Source organism: Schistocerca nitens, chromosome 9, assembly GCF_023898315.1.
Source record: "Schistocerca nitens isolate TAMUIC-IGC-003100 chromosome 9, iqSchNite1.1, whole genome shotgun sequence".
NCBI classification, from domain to species: Eukaryota; Metazoa; Arthropoda; class Insecta; order Orthoptera; family Acrididae; genus Schistocerca; species Schistocerca nitens.
In genome coordinates this window covers 170,485,590-170,511,250 of record NC_064622.1, presented here as the reverse complement: position 1 = coordinate 170,511,250, position 25,661 = coordinate 170,485,590, and the positions used below count along the sequence as shown (strand labels likewise).

The window sequence follows — 25,661 nt, the reverse complement described above, 5'->3', positions numbered from 1 at the left end:
TCTGATTTTTCTCGTCGTGGTCATTTCCCGAAATATATCTTTCAGGAAATACTGTGTTGTCCGCTTCTTCTTGGAACGTACTCTCTGGGAATCTCAACAGTAAACCTGTCCTTGATGGACATTCGCTTCCTTGCAATGTCTGCCAAAGGACTCTGTTGAACATCTCCGTAAGGTTCTTGCGGTAAATAAACAATTTCGCGGGGAAACGCACCAATATCGTTGGTGGTGATTCTCTGTATTTTCTGCTACTTTAACTTTGAAACAACCTCAAACTGATGAACAATGCTGAAAAAATGATCGAGCAACTATTTTACAAGACACTTCTTTCATGGCTGAATAACATTTACATAAGATGCTCCCAACGACTCGCTTTGGGTAGTTGCTACTAGGTGTACGTATCCAGTGTATTACCACAGCGCCTATTCACTCGGTCAGCGTCGAGGCGTAGTTCGTACATTGATGAACCAAAACAGTATGACCAGTGCCAAGCGCGACATTGGATGCCGCTTGGTGACGTTTCGAGCACGTAAAGCGGTAACAAAAGTCTGTGAGCGGAGCAGACACAGACGGGGGAACACCCTTGCGAGGATATGGGCTGCAAATGGGGAAATCTATTGAGATAAACGACTCTGACTAAGGGCAAATTATTATTACGCAGAGCCTATGAACGAGTATCTCCAAAATGGCAAAGCAGGTCTAATTTTCACGTGTTACTGTCGTGAGCAATTACGGAAAGAGGTAGAAGGACAGTGGCAGCTAGGCGCTAAATGATGGGGCGTCCACGACTCACAGAACGTGAGGTCCGGAGGCTAATCTGTTGTGCAAAGTGGGGTAGATAGTGTGATCCGTGGCATGTCTGCCAAAAGAACACAACGCTGATGAATGTACAAGTGTTTCGGAGCACACCGTTCATCGTACATTGTTGAACATGGAGCTCCGCAGTAGACCACCCCTACGTGTTCAAATGTTGATACAACGTCATCCACTGGACTCGCATTCGGGAGGACGACGGTTCAATCCCGCGTCCGGCCATCCTGATTTAGGTTTTCGGTGATTCCCCTAAATCGCTCCAGGCAAATGCCGGGACGGTTCCTTTGAAAGGGCACGGCCGTCTTCCCTCCCCGTCCTTCACTAATCCAATGAGACCGATGACCTCGCAGTTTGGTCTCTCCCCCCAAAGCAACCCAACCAACTAACAACGTCATCGTCAGTTACGATTGCAGTGGGCACGGGACCATCGGGATTCGACCATCTATCAATGGACACTTTTCGGATCTTCAGGTGAATCACATTTTCGGTACACTAGGTCGATGGACATCTCCACAAAGGCCGTAACCAAGGCAAACGGCAGCTCAAAACGTGCAGCGCGCCACGGACGCAGGCTAGTGGGAGCAGTATCATGCTACGGGAGACGTTCTCCTGCACTTGCGCGCGATCTGTGGTAGTAACTGAAGACACGCTGGCAGCTGCGAACCTCCTGCATCCTTTCATACCTTATGTCTTCACCGACGGCGATGTGATCTGTCAGCAGTATAACGGTCCGTGTCTCGGAGACAGAACCGTGCTACAGTAGTCTGAGGAGCATTATAGAAAACTCACGTTGATGTCTCGGTGACCAAATTCGCCTGTTGTAAATCCTATAAAACCCATCGGGGTCGATGTCGTGCGCCGTCACCAAGTACGCCAGTCAGCGGCCCATTATTTACACGAATTACATTTAATGCCACACACCTTCATCAACCTACCAACAAACTGTCGGATTCCTGATATACACAATCAGGGATGTATATCGTTCCAAAGACGGACAAACAAGCTGTTAAGCAGGTGGTCATAATGTTTTGGCCCATCAGTGTACGTTTCACAGCAAATTCTACGTTCTTGCGGAAAGTAATCCTAAGAGACCTATTGGATTTTTCGAAAGTGACGTGCTGTTTCCTCTTCATAAATTTTGGTTCAAAGTTTTCGGTTTACGGAAAGGCTACAACGTAGACCATACGTATTGACTGTAAACACCGAAGAATCGATCATATTTCTATCGATTATATCGGAAATCCTGATCTTACAAGTGGCTCTGGTATGATTCTCCGTCGTAGCACTTTGTCGGATCCGTCGTAACAGGACAATAGTGTTCTAATTTCGAATTACAGATTCTAGATTCACCTGTTATGTTAGTTTGAGGTATGCGTCTCTCCTTTTTCTCGTTTTATCGACTCAGATAAAAATGTGCGTGAATTCCTAAGGGACTAAACTGCTTAGGTCATCGGTCCCTAGACCTACACACTACTTAAACTAACTTATGCTAAGAACAACACATACACCCATGTCCGAGGGAGGACTCGAACCTCCGGTGGGAGTGGCCCTCGACTGAGATAATGACTCAAGTTAATAAATATGATAACTCTAATTTCGAAAGATGTTACCTAAAGATCGGACGTCACCCCTGCTACAGACGATAGTCGCATGAATCCCAGGTACGGAGTACTCACAATCTACACCATAAGAAACTAAAACCATTATTGGTGTTGGAGTCTCAGTATGGAATGTAACACTGCCGCACACCTTGTTCGGTGGGTATGATTGTTGTTGTCGCTAGTTAGCATTCTTGGTCTAAACATAGATGCAAGATTGAAATGTTGGTGTTATTCTGTGTCCATACTGACAAGGGAACCTCCCCATCGCACCCCTCTCAGATTTAGTTACAAGTTGGCACAGTGGATAGGCCTTGAAAAACTGAACACAGATCAATCGAGAAAACAGGAAGAAGCTGTGTGGAACTATGAAAAAAATAAGCAAAATATACAAACTGAGTAGTCCATGCGCAAGATAGGCAACATAAAGGAGAACGTGCGCTCAGGAGCACCGTGGTCCCGTGGTTAGCGTGAGCAGCTGCGGATCGAGAGGTCCTTGGTTCAAGTCTTCCCTCAAGCGAAAAGTTTACTTCCTTTATTTTCGCGAAGTTACGATCTGTCCGTTCGTTCATTGACGTCTCTGTTCACTGTAATAAGTTTAGTGTCTGTGTTTTGCGACCGCACCGTAAAACCGTGCGATTAGTAAACGAAAGGTCGTGCCTCTCCAATGGAAACCGAAAACATTTGATCACAAGGTCATAGGTCAACCGATTCCTCCACAGGTAAACACGTCTGATATATTCTATACGACACTGGTGACGGCATGTGCGTCACATGACAGGAATATGTTGTCGACCCACCTAACTTGTACACTTGGCGAATGGGTAAAAAGATTCTTCTACCTTGCCCGATTTAGGTTTTCATGTGGATGTGATAATTACTCCCAAAAAAGTGATGAAAACATTAGAGTTTGTCACATAAACTGCAACAAATGAATGCAACAGTTTCACAGTCGCACAGTTTTCCCTGTGCTCTGTCAAAACAATTGTTTTTAACGTTTTCAAATTTTTCCGTTTAGGTGTAGCCTCCCCATACTACGGCGCAGTTACCTCGCATCGGACGGACAGACGGACCGATAATAATTGTCTGAAAATAAAAAAAATAAGCTTAGCACTCGAGAGAAGATTTGAACCAAGGACCTCTCGTTCCGCAGCTGCCCACGCTAACCACGGGACCACGGCGCTACTGAATGTTGCCTATCTTGCGCATGGACTACTCAGTTTGTATATTTTGCTTATTTTTTTCATAGTTCCACACAACTTCTTCCTGTTTTCTCGATTAATCTGTGTTCAGTTTTTCAAGGCCTATCCACTGTGCCAACTTATAACTAAATCTGATGGGGGTGCGATGGGGAGGTTCCCTTGTGGGATACAACCAGTAATGACAGACATATGAACTAGTCGTCTTTGAGTCTTCTGCTTCGCTATCGGCTTAGGGGACTTCTCAGTCGTTGCTGTGTACCCCCAAACAGGACTCCTAACACACGACTCTCTTGCTTATTTTTACTTTACCCTAAGAATGAAGGTTGTATTTCTCTTTCCTCGTTAGTACTCTACGTAATTTACACAACCCAGCATCAGTTCTTCTATGCTGAATATCTCTCTCACAGGCTATGTCTGCTTCTGCGTGGACTTAAGCTAATCTCTCCAAGTTCCGTCTGTAGTGTAAGGCATTCATGCTATTGTTTGCGACATCAAGCTTTTAACAGACGCATTGATAAGCCTTTTAAATTACACTACTGGCAATTAAATTTGCTACACCAAGAAGAAATGCAGATGATATACGGGTATTTTTTGGACAAATATATTATACTAGAACTGACATGTGATTACATTTTCACGCAATCTGGGTGCATAGATTCTGAGAAATCAGTACCCAGAACCACTACCTCTGGCTGTAATAACGGCCTTGATACGAATGGGCATTGTGTCAAACAGAGCTTCGATGGCGTGTACATGTACAGCTGCCCATGCAGCTTCAAGACGATACCACAGTTCATCAAGAGTAGTGACTGGCGTATTGTGACGAGCCAGTTGCTCGACCACCATTGACCAGACGTTTTCAATTGGTCAGAGATCTGGAGAATGTGCTGGACAGGGCAGCAGTCGAACATTTTCTGTATCCAGAAAGGCCCGTACAGGACCTGCAACTGCGGTCGTGCATTATCCTGCTGAAATGTAGGGTTTCGCAGGGATCGAATGAAGCGTAGAGCCACGGGTCGTAACACATCTGAAATGTAACGTCCATTGTTAAAAGTGCCGTCAATGAGAACAAGAGGCGACCGAGATGTGTGACCAATGGCACCCCATACCATCACGCCGGGTGATACGCCAGTATGGCAATGACGAATACACGCTTCCAACGTGCGTTCACCGCGATGTCGCCAAACTGGGATGCGACCATCATGATGCTGTAGACTGAACCTGGATTCATCCGAAAAAATGACGTTTTGCCATTCATGCACCCAGGTTCGTCGTTGAGTACACCATCGCAGGCGCTCCTGTCTGTGATGCAGCGTCAAGGGCAACCGCAGCCATTGTCTCCGAGCTGATAGTCCATGCTGCTGCAGACGTCGTCGAACTGTTCGTGCAGATGGTTGTTGTCTCGCAAACGTCCCCATCTGTTGACTCAGGGATCGAGACGTGGCTGCACGATCCGTTACAGCCATACGAAATGGTTCAAATGGCTCTGAGCACTATGCGACTCAACTTCTGAGGTCATCAGTCGCCTAGAACTTAGAACTAATTAAACCTAACTAACCTAAGGACATCACACACATCCATGCCCGAGGCAGGATTCGAACCTGCGACCGTAGCGGTCACGCGGTTCCAGACTGAAGCGCCTTTAACCGCACGGCCACACCGGCCGGCACAGCCATACGGATAAGATGCCTATCATCTCGACTGCTAGTGATACGAGGCCGTTGGGATCCAGCACGGCGTTCCGTATTACCCTCCTGAACCCACCAATTCCATACTCTGCTAACAGTCATTGGATCTCGACCAACGCGAGCAGCAATATCGCGATACGATAAACCGCAATCGCGATAGGCTACAATCCCACCTTTATCGAAGTCGGAAACGTGATGGTACGCATTTCTCCTCCTTACACGAGGTATCACAAAAACGTTTCATCAGGCAACGTCGGCCAACTGCTGTTTGTGTATGAGGAATCGATTGGAATCTTTCCTTATGTCAGCACGTTGTAGGTGTCGCCACCGGCGCCAACGTTGTGTGAATGCTGTGAAAAGCTAATCATTTGCATATCACAGCATCTTCTTCCTGTCAGTTAAATTTCGCGTCTGTAGCACATCTTCGTGGTGTAGAAATTCTAATGGCCAGTAGTGTAGTATACAACACCCTTCATGTAAATACATCGCTATAATACTAGAAATAACGCGAATTAAAGAAATATTTCCTTACTGCTAACACATGCCTAGAATCATATGGTAGACTCACCAGAAGTCAGATTTGCAGTATCTTTGAGGATGCAATGTGGGAAGTGCAACCATTATGCGTCGGAGTCAATAGATGAATGAACTGTAAAGAAAACCACATTCTAAAATTAAATAATGTAAACAAATTTTTACCTTGTCTCAGGAATTTATAAATATTTCAATGCTGCTTGAGCATACAATTGCCCTTCCGCGGCTGCTTTATTTTATTTTGGCTCGTTTATAGACACCTAATTGGATTAAATTTGTTCTTGTGATATTTGAAAAACCCTGTGTGTTTGATATGTTTTAATGAGTCGAAGAATAACAATATTCACCAATGTGGCTAGAAAGCCTTGCTTAAGATAACCTTTCTCCGATTTTCATTCTGCTTTGGTTAAGCTGGTTGATTCACACTAAGTGCCACAAAAAATTTTCTAGATCAATGCAGATGCAAAAGGAATGCGAATCTTTACTCTAACACAATAATTTAGTGAAATCTCTCCCGAAATGATACCCTAGCCCCTTGTTTTTTTATTGACATATAGAATCGAACACAATTTTTCTAGTTTCAGGACCAAGAAACACGCCTTATTTAAATTTGGCTTTTGATAAATGAGGAAAGCACTCGCAGGGATACTTCAAACACTCTCCGTGTTCCGGTAAGGCTTTCGCAGATTGTTCCATTAGGCCCTTCTTAATTTGTAGAAGTGTCTCTATTCAGATACAGGAGATTCTCGCAGAAAATGAGGAAGAGCCAAGAGCTTGTCGCAGTTGTTATGATATATACTAAATAGTTCCATCACTCCTACCAAAATGAAATATGTGTAATTAAAACTGATAAAAATTGTTGAGTGTTAGTTTTAAAATTAATGGCAGGAGAGATGGCTTTCTAACAAATATTATTCTTCACACTAAAGTCGACGGCTATAAGCCAATTTCAATACAAAAGATTTTACGTATTTGGCCTGTGTTCTTAATCACTGAGTGGAGTTATTATTCCGTTATAGACTTCTTAGATCAGTGTCGATGTTCTGTGGCTTACGTCTCCACGCTGTCCCGCAAACGTTGAGTGAGGGCTGTCATTTATGTGCGCCATTATGAGAAATTTATACCTCGTTAACCTTGTGCAAGGTTACACACATCGCAGCGTAATGCACTACACGGGAGACCTGTAGCGGTATATACCGTAGCTTCACCGTCAGTGGACACACGTAGAAGATAGAAGAAGCAAAATCTGTTGAAGATGTCCAAGTTACCTGGGTGAAATATATACGAAGTACGAAACACGTGTAGTACAGTTGTTAATCTTATTTTCTATATACAAGCATTTGTCCGAAGTGTTCATCTCTTAGTCACTTTTCATAGATTTCATTTTCAGTCAGTTTCGCTATCCTTTCTTGAAGCTACCACAAACTGCTTATTTCGTTTAACATAGGCTTTTCGTTTGATTCATTTAAAACATCGTCAATGTTTATAGTTTCGTGTGATTCCCACTTACTCCTAAAAGTGTCGTCTGCATGGTAATTTTTCGGTTATTCTTGCGTTTGAAAATTTTGTTTGTCACGTAATTTCACTTCGGCTTGCAGCGTTACACATTTAATGACGTAAAACACGACTAAATGACGTTTTACTTCAAGAAATGTGTAATGCTGCAAGCCGAGGTAAAATTAGACCAAAAACCTAAGTGATAAACGCAAGAAGACCTGAAAAATATGCATGCAGACCTCACTTCCAGGTGTAAGTGGAAATCAGACAAAATTTAAACCAGTGACGATGGCTTAGACGAATAAAATGGAACGCGTATGATAAAATAAATACGTAGTTAGTAATTGTTGCGAAGATGGATTTCAAATACCTTGAATAACTGCACAGCAAAGGGACGACAAATGAAGAACTATAGGGGATGTGTGTTTCTTCTGGTAACTTCTCAAGCTTTTGTTCTAACCGATCTGAAGATAGAACTATTATCAACCTGAAGGCTGGTTTGACCACTACACTGTTTCACTAAGCAGGGTCCTATAAGAGACGAATGTAGTAATTTTAACCATCCGTTATTGGGGAACCAACAGTGTAACGCTGACTCCAAACGACGGCGCTATTAATCATTTTCACATTAGCAAACATTTACAGAGGTGAGAGAAGTGTCAGAAAAAAATCCTTCGTTTAAGCGAGACCCGAACACCGGGATTTTGGATCTGTAGTTCGACACGTCGGCAGTGAGCCACTGAGCTGCCCTAGGGATAGATATAACAGTTAAAAGAAAAAGAAATCTAGCTAGTAAACAAATTCCCGCCTAAGACTGATGCCGTTTTCTATCTACTGTGTTCTTCCTAATGACGAACGTGGTTGCAAATAAATGATGAGTATTTCTTCTGCTAATTCCCAAGGCTATCATTCTGATCGATCTTGCAGCTGACCCACAAATTGATTCCGACATGGACATCTTGAGCCCAGTAACTGCCACAGTATTTATTCGACAGTGAACTTATTAATTCCCTTTAATTGCCATCTTATTTTTCCATAGCATAGCATAGCAACGCCAAAACATTTCCCCTCCCACTTTTACAGACTACATCAATAAATATAGTTAATAATGTTTGGATTAATCATATTCTCATAAGGTAAGTACAGTAAATGAAAAGCTGCGATTGTCAAGCGTAAGTAATAAAATTTTGTAGGTGGGAAAAACTTGTAGATCTTTTGAAGGTATTCATTCTGTGTAATGGTTGAATTATACAGCTTTTCCATTTGTTCTTTAATATAGTTTTGTTTGTCCCACAATTTTTTGGAAGTAGTTTTCCTCCCGCTTCGCATTTTAAACTGAGGTTCAGTTTGAACATTCTTTAATATCTCTAATAGAAGGAATATGTTGGGACGGGAAGAGCAAAATTGAGTGTTCAGCTTAGAGTGGAATCCCTCACATCAGTAGATAGTCCGTTCAGAACTATTACTAAAGTCGGTCTGTGTAATGGATAGAAAGTCGGTATGAGCTATAGTATAAGTGAGAAATGAATAATCGAAAGGGTCATCCAGACGTTCGTTGTTAGGTTTGTGAAGCATTAGGTCTTCGACGAAGCAGTCTTCAATTTGGTCAGAGGGCAAGAGAGGCAGTTCAAACAAAGTTTTCAGAAGTCTCCCAATTTCAGATTCCTTTGATTTAAAATCATTTGGTAATTCCTTCCAATGATGGAATCTTTTCCCACCAAGTGTGTCCAAGATGAAATATACAGCTCTTTATGGGCCAAATGTAAGTAACTGTCTGGTGAACTGCCGTCTTAAGGTCAACGTATGTACTGTTCGGATTGGTGTTACTTGCAATTAAGGACAAAGTTCCCTTATATGTTTCACTCTTTTGTTTGGAAGCATAAAAAGACCAACGGTGAATAGTTTTCGCATTTATCCCATGAACTATAAATATGTGGTGGGACAGCTTAGGCACCTCTTGACGGTCGCATCCATAAAGTTCTCGCCTCTTGCAGAAAAATCACATTACTTTTGCGTGAGAAACCGACAATATTCATTTCAAAGTCGTACACTAATTAAAATATTTTCTCCTCTGTTTGTGCTTCATGTACTTCTGGTAAGTTACTTGTCAACTTCGTAAGCTTGCGTAATCGAGTGGCATTAATATATTTCCTTATTCGAAGCAAATCCTGAGTTGTGAGAGTGTCAATAGCACGATTAGCTAACACGAGGCGTATCAGTTTGGAGGGTCGCTCACACAATTTTTTTCGGCCTTTCCCTTACAATATTACCCTGACTTTAATACGCCAGAGTCATACCTTTCGTGATAATGGTCTAACTGTGAACCGACTGCGCAATTTTAAGAATTCCACAAAACGCTTACATGTTCTCCTCCCACACTTGTATCTATGAACGCCATCGACGAGACACTTACGGAAACAGAATTTATAACCGTCTGTCGCCAACAGTCTCTAGCCCTTTTCACTAGTCATTATATATATATATATATATATATATATATATATATATATATATATATATATCTCAATCGCTCCCTCACAGGTTGATGACTACTTATAAGCCTGAGTGACCTGTCTGCACGACGGTGGAATGGAATGGATAAGAGACGCCAGCCGAAAGTTCGCGGAGTCAACACAATTATTAGTGTTCGGCGAACTTTAGGATGGGGGAATCAAGCCGTTCTCTTAATCGACTGCAGGAGCGCAAAATGGCAGTAGCGAACCTACGTAGAATAACGCTCGAGAAACCGGGTAAAAACTACAAGCATCTCCCCCCGACGCCCTCGCAAACACCGAGCAAAGTAGCGCAGTGGTTAGCACACTGAACTCGCATTCGGGAGGACGACAGTTTAAACTCGCGTCTGAGCATCTTGACTTAGGTTTTTCGTGGTTTCCCTAAATCGGTTCAGGAAAATGCCGCGATGGTTCCCTTGAAAGGACAAGTCCGACTTCCTTCCCCATCCTTCATTAATCCGATTGGAGCGATGACCTCGCTCTTTGGTCCCCTCCCCCAAATCAACTAACCATCTCACCTCGCTCCTCCTCCACCCCCGCCACCCCCACCCCTCCTCGTCCATGCCGGTACCCTATGTATGAGTACACGACGAGCAGTCCTGACTGTGCTACTTCTGTAGTTGAATGTACAGGTATTAGCCATAAATATTAACAGTGATTTTCTGCTCTTTCAATGCGTAGCGGGTAGAGTCTTAAAGAGTTTCCTTTGCGCAAATGCACCTGCTTTGCGGCTGCCTGGCGTGTTAATGGCGCTCTTGCGAAACGGGCTGCCTACGGTGAATAATTACTCGGTTTCATTCTCCACTACAAGCCATTAGCTGAACCTCCGAACTACAGAAAACACGGCGGAGTTTTGTTGCTAGAGAAGTCGGCGAGAGGCATTCGCAGGTAAGGCCGGCGCAGAGCAGACGTTTCGTTTCATTTCGTTTCTGTTCCTTTGTCCCGGCGCGAGGCGCGAGTCGCTACCTGCCCCACCCACCCAACAACCACCCTCTGGCCATGGCAAGCCCGCGCCTACCTGCAGAGAGGTCCTAATACTTTTCCGAGCGTTTGAAAAATTTCTTGTTAGCTCAGCAGTCAGACTCGTCTGCGGGGTGGCGACTTTACGTCCTGTGATTGATGGTTAATTTACAGGAGAAAATTGGCCTCGAGATCTGCTTCACCCCCAGTATCTCCGAGACGAATTACAAGACTTCGCTGCCTAAAAAAAAAGTTCTCTCTTGGTGCTATATTTCTTTTAAAACATAATAAAAAGATTCACGTTACTTTTGCGAACATAAACATTACGACGCAATTTCTTAGACCTTATATTTACTTCGCATGATAGAAAATAACACTTACAGACTTACAGTGTAGGAAATACTGCAACCAGCGACTAGTTTTTTAAATGATTTAATTGTACCAGTAAATTCCGGCCTGAGCCCATAGCCAGACGGTAGCGTTGAGTTGTTTGCAAGCTTCACATTTGTGCCCTAAAATATAATTTTTTTTTTTTTTTTGTGATTACATGTTTTACAAAGGGTTTTCATTTGCGTCCTGAAATATAACAGATTCCTTGTGATTACATCGTTTTACACTTATATATCGTATTCATTGTACTTACTTCGTGAAAAGTCCTCCTGCACATATTATAAGACAGTGATTTGATTTTCTTTTACCATCCATGCTGGTCAATGAGCTGAACTAAATACAAGATGGCGATTACATTTCTTTACATCGGCAGCTGGTCTGATGTGCCTAACAACGTGATAAGTGAACAGATTTGGCAAAATTCTGTAGTTATTCCAAAGGCACTTCTTCATAGTGCAGGTAATTTTATACAGCTGTACAATTAATTATTTAGGTTCGAAAGATGTTGTTAATGAACAATGAAGAAATTTATCTCTATCAAATTAATTATTATTTCTCTCATTTCAAATTATAGAAGTTATATGACATTTTGAACATACATATGGTTATTTAATTCTAGTTACTCATTCAGTATGCCGTCAGATTTATTGTGAATATGGCTGTATACTTATAAATCCTCTAACAACTTCATCTGTACTCTTTTTTAGCGCAATGTACAAGAGTCATTCAGTAATTAGAGAGACAAATTGGTCTGGATAATAAAAGCGTTCATTTTTACAAAACAATATTTTTCTACTTTTCAACATAATCCAATTGAACTTTTATGCACTTTTATGCAGTTATTTTTTTTTATTCTGGCTGCAAAGATTCTTTATCTTGATGTATTAACCAATTTCCCATAAACTTTTTCACGTCCTCGTTGTCTTGGGAATCTCTTCCGACGCAATACCTCCTTCAGTGCACCAAACAAATTGAAATCACTAGACGCTAAATCAGGATTGTAAGGGGGATGAGGCAGTACTTCGCAGACCATTCTGTCGATGATTTCACGGGTTATTTGAGCAATATAGGACCTCCGTTGTCTTTCTGGAGAATCACACCTCTCCTCTGAGTTCCACGACGTCTCTTTCTAGTGGTTGGCTTCACCTTGTTTAAAAGTAAATCCGAGTAGTATTGGCTGTTCATTGTACGCTGTTCTTCGAGATAATCGCAACAAACTGGACGTTCAGCATGCTAAAACACCGCCAATATGATTTTTCCTGCTGATGCTTCGGTTTTGAAATTTATCTTGACAAGTGAGTTGCTGTGCTTCCACCCCATGCTGTGTCTTTTTAATTCTGGCTAATAATAGTGAACCCAATTTTCATCACAAGTTAAAATGTTGTTGAGTAAGTGCTCACCTTCTCTTTGATAATGTTACTTTAGCTCTGTGCACACTCTCAACCTTGTTTCTCTGTGTAACCGCGTCAACTCCTTTGGGACCCATCTTGCACATGTTTTGCGGTACTTCATCTTGTTACAGATAATGTTGTGAACTGTACCAGTACTAATTTCAACCTTATCAACTATCATTTCCACAGTCACACGGTGCTCGGCGCGAATAATGTCATCAATTCGACTCTCAGGTGAGGGTGTTGAAACTACAACTGGTCGGCCAGAACGCTTTCCGTCAGTCACTGAGTCGCAAACATCTTTGAACTGCTCTACCCACTTGTAAAAATTTGCGCGATTCATACAGTATTCACCTAAACTTTATACATTCTACAGCATATATTCACTGGTTTCTCGACTTCAGCAATTAAAAAAATGAATAACAGAACGTTGTTCAACTAATGTGGACGTTTCAAGCGAACTCGCCACCTTGAAATGTATTTTTCAGGATATAAACAAAACAATGTTGATACATCAGCTGATCAGGGCTGATCCCAGTGATGCCAACTTAAAGCCATGAAAGTACCAAACTTGCCTTACTAATAGTTTTCTCCCCAGGGCTATTTGTCTCTTTAATTATTGAATGACCCTCGTATATCTCTGAGTTTTCTTCGATGCTTATCTCTGTGTCCCCGTTTTGGGCCAAGTGAGTAGCGAAAATTGACTTATTTAGGTTGTTGAGACTGAGAGCACTCACGTGTTCGCAGCATCGAACATTTGCCAGTGTAAACGTTGGGGCGCACGTAACAATTTAATTTGTAACAGCCATATCAGTGGTCAACTTCAGTTTTAAAATTTTAAGTTGCGAACAATTTTGTCTTTCATTTTATTGTTTGTGGAGAAAGTAAGTTTGTTGTTTTTAGTACAGAATACGTTTGCAATCTGTTATGGCATTTGGCCAGTAAATAGTATGCACACATATTTCGTAGAGTTTTGAGGGGCTACTTGCGCTTAAGCGCTGTTTGATTGGACTTTGAGCTATCTTTGTTATGTATTTGTTTTTAATTCTGCTGAGGAGTTTTGTGATGGTGTCACAGTTGTAACCATTACTGTGGGATATTAGTTTGAGTGATTTTAGTTCTTGTAGTTTATCTGCAGGAATTATTTACATTCTGTTGAACATTGCCGCGTAATATGCCATTGTGTGTTCCTTGGGGAGACATAATGAGCTACTGACTGTTTCATCTGTTACAGTGAGTTTCCTGTAGATTTTAATTTTGTGTTTACCATTGATTTACTAATTTTTAATTCCAAGAAATTTATGCCATTATCAGTTTCATGCTCAACAGCAAATATTATATTTTGGTAGAGTTTGTTGACCTCTTTTGCAAACTGATCAATTTCTTATGCTCTTCCGTCAAATAAGACCAGTGTGTCATCCACATAGTGACGGTAAAATGTGATAGTTTTTATTTATTGTTGTACAGGCATTCGAAAAGGATTTTTGTAAATGAATTACGTAAACGCTGCCCAGCAGGCTAGCCGGTCAACTGCCCATTGCACGATCATCCTCCTGTTCATAAAATTTGTTATTAAAGCTAAAGCATTTATGTGAAAGCAGTTTGACAGAGATAAAATTCTTCATGGCCATTACCTGCATCTATCAAACCTAAATAATTGAATGTATAACTGTGTAGAACTAAATTTTTAATTTTTAATTTTTTCTTATTTTCAGTTATCAGTCTTCTGATTGGTTTGCTGCGGCGCGTCACGAATTCCTCTCCTGTGCTAACCTCATCATCTCAGAGGAGCACTTAGAAACTACATCCTCCGTTATTTGCTGGATGTATTCCTATCTCTGTCTTTTTCAACAGTTTTTGAGCTCTACAGCTCCCTCTAGTACCATGGAAGTCATTCCCTCATGTTTTAGCAGATGTCCTGTCATCCTGTCCCTTCTCCTTATCAGTGTTTTCCACATATTCCTTTCCTCTCCGATTCTGTGCAGAAGCTCCGCATTCCTTACCTTATCAGTCTGAAACGTCCCCTTTGACAATTTATACACGACTGTGCTTAAACTGACACACAATACTTTTAGCGCAACGCAATCTGACTTTCAAAAATCCCTACAAAAGAATGGCCCTGACTAACATTAACCTATACCTTACACAAATCACTTACCTCACCAAAAATCTTCGTTACTCGAACTATTGCAAAACAGCGAGCGCCACTACTGCCAGCTAAATAAAAGATTCAAACTACGGAAGGCAATAACTACTGATAGGCATAGTTCGGAAATGCAAGATATTAATAGAGAACAAACGATGTATTTACCATAATAATGTTGAAAACTCATAATATACATATCAGTTCATGACATCCAGTTATAAAAATTTCAAAACTCCGCCATCTCTCTCCCCACATCCACCACTGCTGGCGGCTCACCTCCAACTGCGCAACGCTACGCGCTGTTCACAGCCAGCTGCCTAACACTACAATGGCGAGTATTACAACAATGCAAAGCAGCCACAGGCTGCACACAGCACAGCCAGTGATTTTCATACAGAGGTGGCGCTACCAATAAAAAAACCTAAACAGCCTACTTACAAGTCCACCTAATTTTCAACATTCATCTGTAGCACCTCATCTCAAATGCTTCGGTTCCCTTTTGTTCCGGTTTTCCCACAGTCCATGAAACATGAAACACGAAGAAGTAACTATGCATCTGCAGAAGTGTTCCATATACTGGGTGATCAAAAAGTCAGTATAAATTTGAAAACTTAATAAACCCCGGAATAATGTAGATAGAGAGGTAAAAATTGACACACATGCTTGGAATGACATGGGATTTTATTAGAACCAAAAAAAAAAAAAAACAAAGTTCACAAAATGTCCGCGGGAAAAAAATCTTGCGCGCGTCGTTTGGTGATGATCGTGTGCTCAGCCGCCATTTTCGTCATGCTTGGCCTCCCAGGTCCCCAGACCTCAGTCCGTGCGATTATTGGCTCTGGGGTTACCTCAAGTCGCAAGTGTATCGTGATCGACCGACATCTCACCATAACTCCGGACGTGCTTTACAGCGCAGTTCACAACATTATTCCTTGATTACAGCTAGAGTTGAGGAATGACGGTGGACATATTGAGCATTTCCTGTAAAGAACATCATCTTTGCTTTGTCTTACTTTGTTATGCTAATTATTGCTATTCTGATCAGATGAAGCGCCATCCGTCGGACATTTTTTGAACGTTCGTATTTTTTTGGTTCTAATAAAACCCCATGTCATTCCAAGCATGTATGTCAATTTGTACCTCTATATCTACATTATTCCGTGATTTATTCAGTTTTCAAATTTATACTGACTTTTTGATCACCCGGTATATACATATATCTCGTTCTTCGGCAGATCAAGCAAGCAGGCGATGTAAACAAATGTATCCGGCAACATGTGTTTAGTTCAGTTCATATATCATAAAGAGCAAATCAAACCTCTGTCTTATAATACGTAAAGGAGGATTTTTCATGACGCAAGTTTGTACAATGAATGGAATATATATAAGTATAAAACTATTTAATAACAAAAAGTTTGTTACATTTCAGGATGCAAAATAAAAACCTTTGTAAACCATACAATCACAAAAACTTATTTTGGTTTATAACAAGAACATAAAACTTGTAAAGAAGTCACTGCTACCTTCTGGTGATGGGCTCATGCCCGAAACTAGTAACGGTACAATAAGACCATTTCAAAAAATTTGTGGCTGGAAGCAATATTTCCTGCAGTGTAATTCACGAAAACATCTGCAATGTTCTGTAATCAAAATGAGTGAAATAACTTCACACACCTTTCTGGGAACAAGTAAGAAGGTCGCATGGCTGACAATTTTTGGCTTCTTCTGCTTCACAGTTGCTAGTTACTCTGGAAGACACTAATTACGGTGTAAACTTGTCCTCCACAGTTCCATTTCGTAAGTTACTTAACACTTCAAGCTTTGTACCATTACGTGTGCATATGGAGACATGATAATGTCGCCCAAAACGCTTGGTTTTGAATAGACATTTATACGCAGTTACCATTCAGTATCATGTACTCCTACAGTATAAAAATTTGCAGCGTTAATTCAACCAGTACAGAATTTGATAATTTTAACAAGGAAGCTTAAACATTTGTATCATGTTTCAGGTCCAGTCAGCGACAGCGTTCCATTAACGAATTAGTGCTTTCCCAGTCTCATATTATATGGAAAGATCTTACAATTGACTGGAGCATAATAAACGTTGAAGACTTGCTCTTAACTGCAGTTGGCAATCCCATCAAACTTGTTTGATGACAAATTACAAAAGTATGGTTGTTACACATCCATTTAAGGAACTGTGTAATGTAGCTGATCGTGTTTTTAATGCAAACAACTCCTGTTTCACAGGCAAATATTTGGCCTTGTTCGTGAAACCATCCTACCGTACTTTTTGATGCTATCTTTAATCGTATTAGAAAAACAGCAAAAGATCTCAGCATAAACTTGGAGCATATAAATTGACAACAACGATCTGTCTCTTGTCTTACATGCAATTCGAAAATTTAGAGAAATATTTTCATCTAAAACCAGACAAAAGCTAGTCCAATCATTAGCTCTGCCGAATCGCAATAACTGTGATTTTCCAGGTGATCAAAAAGTCAGTACAAATTTGAAAACTGAATAAAGCCCGGAATAATGTAGATAGAGAGGTACAAATTGACACACATGCTTGGAATGACATGGGGTTTTATTAGAACAAAAAAATACAAAAGTTCAAAAAATGTCCGACAGATGGCGCTTCATCTGATCAGAATAGCAATAATTACCATAACAATGTAAGACAAAGCAAAGATGATGTTCTTTACAGGAAATGCTCAATATGTCCGCCATCATTCCTCAACAATAGCTGTAGTCGACGAATAATGTTGTGAACAGCACTGTAAAGCATGTCCAGAGTTATGGTGAGGCATTGGCGTCGGATGTTGTCTTTCAGCATCCCTAGAGATGTCGGTCGATCACGATACACTTGCGACTTCAGGTAACCCCAAAGCCAATAATAGCAGGAAATGAGGTCTGGGGACCTGGGAGGCCAAGCATGACGGAAGTGGCGGCCGAGCACACGATCATCACCAAACGACGCGCGCAAGATTTTTTTCCCGCGGACATTTTGTGAACTTTGTTTTTGTTTTTCTTTGTTCTAATAAAACCCCAAGTCATTCCAAGCATGTGTGTCAATTTGTACCTCTCTATCTACATTATTCCGGGCTTTATTCATCACCCGGTAATTCTCAACACGACACTAATGAGGAAACTCCAGAGGACTAGAAGTAGACATTAATGAATTCGTAAGATACGTGTGTACTCTTAAGTTACTACGAATCGTATGTATAACACTGGTTTGTCGGATCACCTAGCCGGCCAGGGTGGCCGAGCGGTTCTAGACTCTCCAGTCTGGAACCGCGTGACCACTACGGTCGCAGGTTCGAATCCTGCCTCGGGCATGGGTGTGTGTGATGTCCTTAGGTTAGTTAGGTTTAAGTAGTTCTAAGTTCTAGGGGATTTATGACCTCAGAAGTTAAGTTCCATAGTGCTCAGAGCCATTTGAACCATTTTGTTTCATCACCTCCTCAGAACTTCATCTCTTCAGTTGCTGTGAATGCGGCCGAATATACATTTAGATTTTCACACGCTCTATCTTCTTCATCCATTTCGTGCTCGCTTGTGTTCTCAATAAGTCTCCTCGAAAATCAGATAATTGTCATTATTACACAACTGCAATGCAAGGTCCGATACATACTCGCTGTACCTATACTTAAAACTAATCCTTTCTCCATCTGTTGCTCCACTTCAGCCACACGTATCTAGAACAAAGTACCTCGAAAACCACTCTGCATTCAATATGAGATTGAAACCTTATGTGTGATTCGGAATAACTTCCCTCTCAGCACATTCCAGCTATCGTCCTTTCCAACAACGCCCAGTATTTCTGTGACACTGTTAACACAATCCTAATCCTAATGTCCCTTATTCATGTCCCGTTTTCCGTCTTTTCTACTAAACTTGTCCACTTTATTATTCGCTCATATCCGTATCAGTCCACTTCTTCTACAGGTATCATTCTGTCGCTAACCCACTTGACCCTGCTTAGCGTAGTCACCGTTTGTCTCTCTCTATAATTTTCCTCCTTCCACTTCCTCCTCCCCCCCCCCCCTCTCTCTCTCTCTCTGCCAACCCAACACGCAATTCCGTCCATTATCAAATTAGCCAATCAGTCTATCCTATTCAGTGTTCCTCGATTCTAGATCATTGCTTTTCAAAATCTTCTGTTATCTTTTTGCCTGCTATATGCTTGACCGTCCTCGTTTCACTTCCACATAAAGCTACTCTCCAGGAAAATATTATGAAAAAAGAATTTCAAAGTATTATTAATTGTCCCTTCCCAGAAAATTGTTTCTTGCTGTCAACTTTTGTTTATTTTCGCTACTCAGGGAGCTGTTGAGATAATTGAAAAGAGGAGGGGGAGGGCAGTGTTTGGGGAAATTAATGACCAGTGATGTCTGCTCTCCGGTAGTGAGCAGTAAACCAAAAGTTCTATGTTAATCTAGTTTAAGAATATTTATTTTTGTAAGTTACAATTTTCTGTATGCACAACCGCGTGAAGTTGGGCAGAACTTTCGCGAAACGCGTTGGGCTATGTTAAATTAAACGTAAAGCAAAAGTGACTGTTAGCAGAAAATACAAACAAACAATTAATTACATTACATTCCTTCAACCTTGTGTTTAATTTTCTGAATGTTGGTTTTATAATCTCTTTTTAATACACTGTAAAATCCGTTCATGTTATCTTCCAAATTTATGAAGTAAGTTTTCTGCTAGTAATCAAGATTACTCACTGGCAGCAGAAAAGTTATTTCGTAAACAGACCCACCTTGATTTACAATCGTAAGCTCTTAGTAACCATTTATAATAAATCAGCTCAGATCTCCCAAGTATTTTACCTCCTCTGATAAAATGTCACCGACGAGTCATTAAGTTTTTACCGAGATTTCTTCGCTCTGAACTTTAAGTGCATTTCCAAATCTCCCTTTTGTTTCCTTGAATGTATGCTGTATGCAAAGATTGAATAACTTGGTCTGTAGGATTCGGACATGCCTCACTTACTTCGGAACTAATGCCTTCCGTGCGTGACCTTCGACTTTTACAGTTATTGTCTTGACTTTGCACAAGCTGTACACAACTTTTCGTTCCTGTACTTTATTTATTCAGATTTTCAAAGAGCGTGCTCTAGTCAAGAATCCTACCAGTCTGAAGTCGTCTTGGCACATCGTGTAATGATTTCAAGTGGAAGTAAAATTTATGCATCTACGTGAGACTACAATTCAGTCACTGCTTACCAGAAATCGAATTTAAACATCTGCCATGACCAGATATTTAACTGCTCCTATTACCTACAACTCTACATTTTACTGGTATTTTTCAGATGCACTAGGGGAACTTAATAGAGATGAATACAACTTCGAGAGGATCCGTGAATCTTCCATAACAAGGTAACTTCCAAAAGCCGTGATAGCCATAGCGGACAAACTCGCTCTAGATACAAGCGGGGTGTCATTTATAGTTCATACAGTGCTGTTTCTGCTCTTAACGGCTGTAGCTGAAGATAAAATTAGAAGTGCAATAAACATGCCGAACCATAGATTAGCACCGGCCGTTGTGGCCGAGCGGTTCTAGGCGCTTCAGTCCGGAACCGCGCTGCTGCTACGGTCGCAGGTTCGAATCCTGCCTGGGGCATGGATGTGTGTGATGTCCTTAGGTTAGACAGGTTTAAGTAGTTCTAAGTCTAGGGGACTGATGACCTCAGGTGTCAAGTCCCATAGTGCTTAGAGCCATTTGAACCATTAGCCACCCCAAAGAGACATCAGACTTATGCCATGCAGTACCGCTTGTATCCTTGATAATGGCCCCAATAATGCGAGGAAGGGAGTCCACAAGTCTTTTCGGATAAGCTACATCCAGAGCAAGGCACTTAATGTTGATTAGAGTCAGTGGAAGTACCAAACTGAGGGAATGTTGAAATTTTTACGCTTAAACGTCGTAACCGTAAACTGTGTGCGACAAAACCTCTCGCTAGCGATGTGACAGCAAGTGCTCAAAAATTCCGATTACACTGTCGCCCATTTACGCTGATGGGAAATAGCCTTTGCTGCTCTACTGTTGTACATGATCTTTAACTATGTAAATGTGTGTGGTAGTGACTAATCTGAACTGAATTAGCCACCTCGATAGCAGAGTGGTCAGCGCTACGGAATGCCGGGCCCGTGTTCGATTCCCGGCTGGGTCGGGGATTTTCTCCGCTCAGGTGTTATCTTGTCTTCATCATCTCATCCCTATCGAAGTGCAAGTCGCCGAAGTGGCGTTAACTCAAGAGACTTGCACCAGCGACTGGTCTACCAGACGGGAGGCCCTAGCCACACGACATTTCTTTTCATATCTGAACTAAATTGATATTTGTAAATGATGTTAAACACAAAGAATGGTTATCATAAATATGCAGACTGGCTTCCTCATGAAATAATCACACACAATGGCTAACTGTTTCGCACTGAAACTGTGCCGTGTTAGAAAAATGCATGTACTGAATTATATTACAATTTTGCAAATGAAAGCAGTTCCTAATCTGCCCTCAAAAAGTTCGCTTAGGCCCTACAATTGTTTCTTGTTTTGCAACGGGTACTCAGCTCCACGACGTCTGGACACAGCAGGAATACAAAGTTCTGGAATGTGTGGCTCTGAAATAAATCACTGCTAAGCTAAGTGCCATATCATTTGCTTCAGGCTACTTCGCCAAACGAGAATTTTGTTGTCTTTCCCAACTACAGCTAGCTGTCTACGCAATAATGCATGGCGTGACAGTGCGTTGGAAGTTATACTTTCCCGTTAGACAGTGAGGATCGGCTGCAGGGAAATATTTGAAAATGAATGCAAGTGTATTATGAGATTATATTCAACTTTTTTAATAACCGACAAGTGAGTCGTACTAAGACGAACTACGACTTTTTCCTAGCATTTTTATAAACGATAAAAATTAACTCATACGAATAACATTCGACTACCTCTTGCAGTAAATAAACCTCAATGCACGTAACTTGTTCCTTAACTATCTCTTTTCAGTGAAATTACCTAAAAATAGTACTCTATCCTCATTTACACATCAGGGAGCGTCTCAAATAAAATTTCATTCTCTGTACAACACGTCCGCCATCAAAGCTCCCCACTCAACGGTGATTCAGCACTCTCTTTCTGTTTCTTTCTCTCTCTCTCTCTCTCTCTCTCTCTCTCTCTCTCTCTGTCTCTCTTTCACTCTCCATCCTCTCTATCTCACTCTCTCTTTCTCTCCCTCTCTCACTCTCTCTCTCTCTCTCTCTCTCTCTCTCTCTCTCTCTGTCTCTCTTTCACTCTCCATCCTCTCTATCTCACTCTCTCTTTCTCTCCCTCTCTCACTCTCTCTCTCTCTCTCTCTCTCTCTCTCTCTCTCCCTGGTGTAATACGTATTATCACTCGTGTTCGAGCAACCAATGTCGCGATACGATAAACAGCAATCGCGATAGGCTACAATCCGACCTTTATCAAAGTCGGAAATGCATTTCTCCTCTTTACACGAGGCATCACAACAACGTTTCAACAGGCAGCGCCGGTCAACTGCTGTTTGTGTATGAGAAATCGGTTGGAAACTTGCCTCGTGTCAGCACGTTGTAGGTGTCGCCACCGGCACCAACCTTGTTTGAATGCTCTGAAAAAGCTAATCATTTTCATATCACAGCATCTTCTTCCTGTCGGTTAAATTTCGCGTCTGTAGCACGTCATCTTCATGGTGTAGCAATTTTAATGGTCAGTAGTGTGGAAACACCTGTATAGCCCGTGAATGAGACTCTTCTGATCTTAGAAGACAGAAGTCTCCTCAGCATACTCTTTGTGAAGTTGTAGGAGAAAGAGCAATACTTGGTCACCGAGAATATTCACATAAATATCCTCGTACACGTTCACAGTACCTAAATAAGTAGGTCCAAGTCGTGGTACGAAAGCAACTCCAAAGCATTACAGAGCCATCCCCGACCTTAATTACACCCCTTATCACTTGGATTCAAAGCCTCACTGGAGCGTTGGTGCCTCGACGCCATGCGTCATCCGAAAAGGGGCCCAGCTGCGAGTCCTCGGACTACATTAAACGCCTCCAGTCAGCTACTATGCAGTTTCTGTGCTGTTTATCCCGTTCAAGACGTGAACTGTGAGCAACGGTCTTTAGCGACATATCCGACTTCAAATATTCACTGCATGCAGTTCTCATTGAGACTGAAACTGGTTTCGTTTACTAACAGCAGTATTTTTTGTCGTTTCTGAAATGTGGCTCCGTTCTCCGGTCCCTATCGGTTAGCTTGTTTCTTACGACCACTAGTCTTCCACCGCGTTACATGGCCACGAGTGGTTCACCATTCCTTGCATACACGTTAGAAGCTCCACACTGATACACCAACAAATTGAGTACCTTCTTTCTCAGTTTAGTCCGAATAAGTTAGCTCCTTTCTGAAGTTCTGTCTCGGCCCTATGTTGACTCACCTCACTGCGTTTATTCCATGTAACATACGAGGTCTGTTCAAAAATTTCCGGAACCGTCGTAATTTCGCGCCAATGGTGTGTTGGAATGAAGTGCGGTTGGCTTCCCTGCATACACCAGTGTTTGTTGTGTAACTGCTGGAAGTTTCATTTTTGTATGTCTGTTAGTTATTGTTCAGCGCTGTAGAACGTTTTGCCGCACAGTTTGCGGATTTCGAGATGGCAGCGTTACAGCAGCAACGCGTCCAACGCGTCTGCATTAAATTTTTCGTGTAACTGGAGAAAACTTTTACAGAGACTCCCAAATGATGCATGAAGCCTACGGTTATGGGTACGTAAACAGTACTCGATGTTACGAATCGTTCACACGGTTTAAAAATGGCAGAACGGAACGTTGACCCTCGTTAAGGAAGGATTGGATTGGATTGTTTGGGGGAAGAGACCAAACAGCGAGATCATCGGCCTCATCGGATTGGGGAAGGACGGGGAAGGAAGTCGACCGTGTCCTTTCAAAGGAACCATCCCGGCATTTGCCTGGAGCGATTTAGGGAAATCACGGAAAACCTAAATCAGGATGGCCGGACGCGGGATAGAACCGTCGCCCTCCCGTTAAGGAAGCTCTTCGACGTCTGCCGATGACGTTCATGTCAGGAACATCAACGAATCTGTGCTTCCCAATCGAAGACTGACTGTCCGAGAGATTGCAGAAGAATACAACATTTCAGTTGGAAATACGCGAACAATAGACATACACTACACTTAGACTACACAGATACAGACATAGATATATACACAGCAATAAGAGACGAAGAACAATGGGCACAATTAAACGCACTGACAAACAGTATTTCAAAAACAACACATGAAGAGTACATGCGGACATGACATTACAGACATGCCTATGTGCAGCGTAGCAATGATGTCCAGAGGGTGGACAGTGATACCCATAGTGACAGCGAAAATAGTGACAATGAAGAGGAGCAGGAGGAGGAAGCTGAGATGTGACAGTAAATAAGCATAAGGTGCTGGCGATCTAGCCAAGAAATCACCAAATACTGTACATGGATGGGCACCTAAAGTAGTTAATACATAGGATTAGTAATAAACAGGATAAGCAATATCATTTCTCTACTAATAACTCCATTTGTGCGTGTGTGTGAGTGTGTGTGTGTGTGTGTGACTGGCGGTCAACTGTTCGAAGAAACCATTCCGACTTATTCACCGTCAGTCACATTCGGTGATGGTACTAACAAATCTCTTCTCTAGCCTATTATCTTTTTATATTCTTCTTAAAAAACAACCTAATTTTATTTATATTTCAACCTTAAATTATTGTTATTTTGAAATCTATCATTCTTTGTAAATGTTGAAGATAAAACAAAAGAAAAGAAAACTGTAAAAAGATGAAAAACGAAAATTGTAAGATGTACGACCTGTTTTAAACATTAGGTAACAGGTCTATAATTCGGCAATAAATTAAAAAAAAAATTCAGTTGGATCAAGTCATGAAATCCTGACACAGCATTTGGAATGCATCGTGTTGCCACCAAGTTCGCCCCACGGCTCGTAAGTCAAGACCAGAAAGACCTTCACAATCTGTGAAGAGCGTTTGGATTGCGCAGATGAGAACGAGACGTTCCTTAAGAGAATAATAACTGTTGATGAGCGTTTACAGTTATGATGTTGAGACCAAGATTGAATGTTCACAAAGGGACAGGAAGGGTTTTCCAAGATCAAAAAAAGCTCGTCAGGTCGGGTTAAATGTCAGAGCCATGCTGATAGTTTTATTTGACTTTGAAAGATTAGTTCATCACGAATTCGTACCACAGGGGCGTGTTAAGAGGCTTGCGAGAATATGAGAGAGGGAAACGGCCTGAAATGTGACGAGAGAATTCATGGCTCTTGCATCACGATAACGCACCCACACATTCATCGCTGTTGCCGCGTGACTATTGTACAGTAAACGAATCACTGTGCTGCTTCCTCCTCCGCACTCTCCAAACCTGCTCCCTACGGACCACGTTGAAAGGACGAGGATTTGCAACGATAGACGAGATAAAGTAAATTCGCTGACAAACTTCCTGTAATCCAGCAAGAGGCGGAAGAAGACTACTTCCGGAAGTAGTACCTGTAATGAGGCCAAGCACAATAAGTGAAGGGTAAGTGTAGAAAAATTTTGTGGACAAAATAAAGTCCTCATGTCCAAAATCGTTCTGTAAGAACAACACGTGGTATTCACTCACGATCATCTTGTAGATATCTGCTTAAGGAGTTGGGCATTCTGACTACTTCTTCACAGCATATTTATTCCCTCATGAAGGTTGTTGCCGTGGTTATCCACTTCAGTTCAAAAGGAACGATGATTTACATAAATACAATACAAGAAGGAAGAATGACATTCATTACTCAATATTACTATTTTATTTAGCACGAAAATGGGTTTCCAGTACTGCAACTAAAATTTTTGATAACTTA

At 41.6% G+C, this 25,661-nt stretch overlaps 1 long non-coding RNA gene across 1 annotated transcript in view; it reads right to left on the bottom strand.

The window, feature by feature from the left end:
• LOC126203284 (uncharacterized) overlaps positions 1-25,661 on the bottom strand; it is a 159,438-nt gene that overhangs the window by 49,936 nt on the left and 83,841 nt on the right. Inside the window, exon 4 of the long non-coding RNA XR_007540255.1 lies at positions 5,867-5,947. This is a non-coding gene — a long non-coding RNA (uncharacterized LOC126203284). The remainder of the gene's footprint in view (positions 1-5,866; positions 5,948-25,661) is intronic.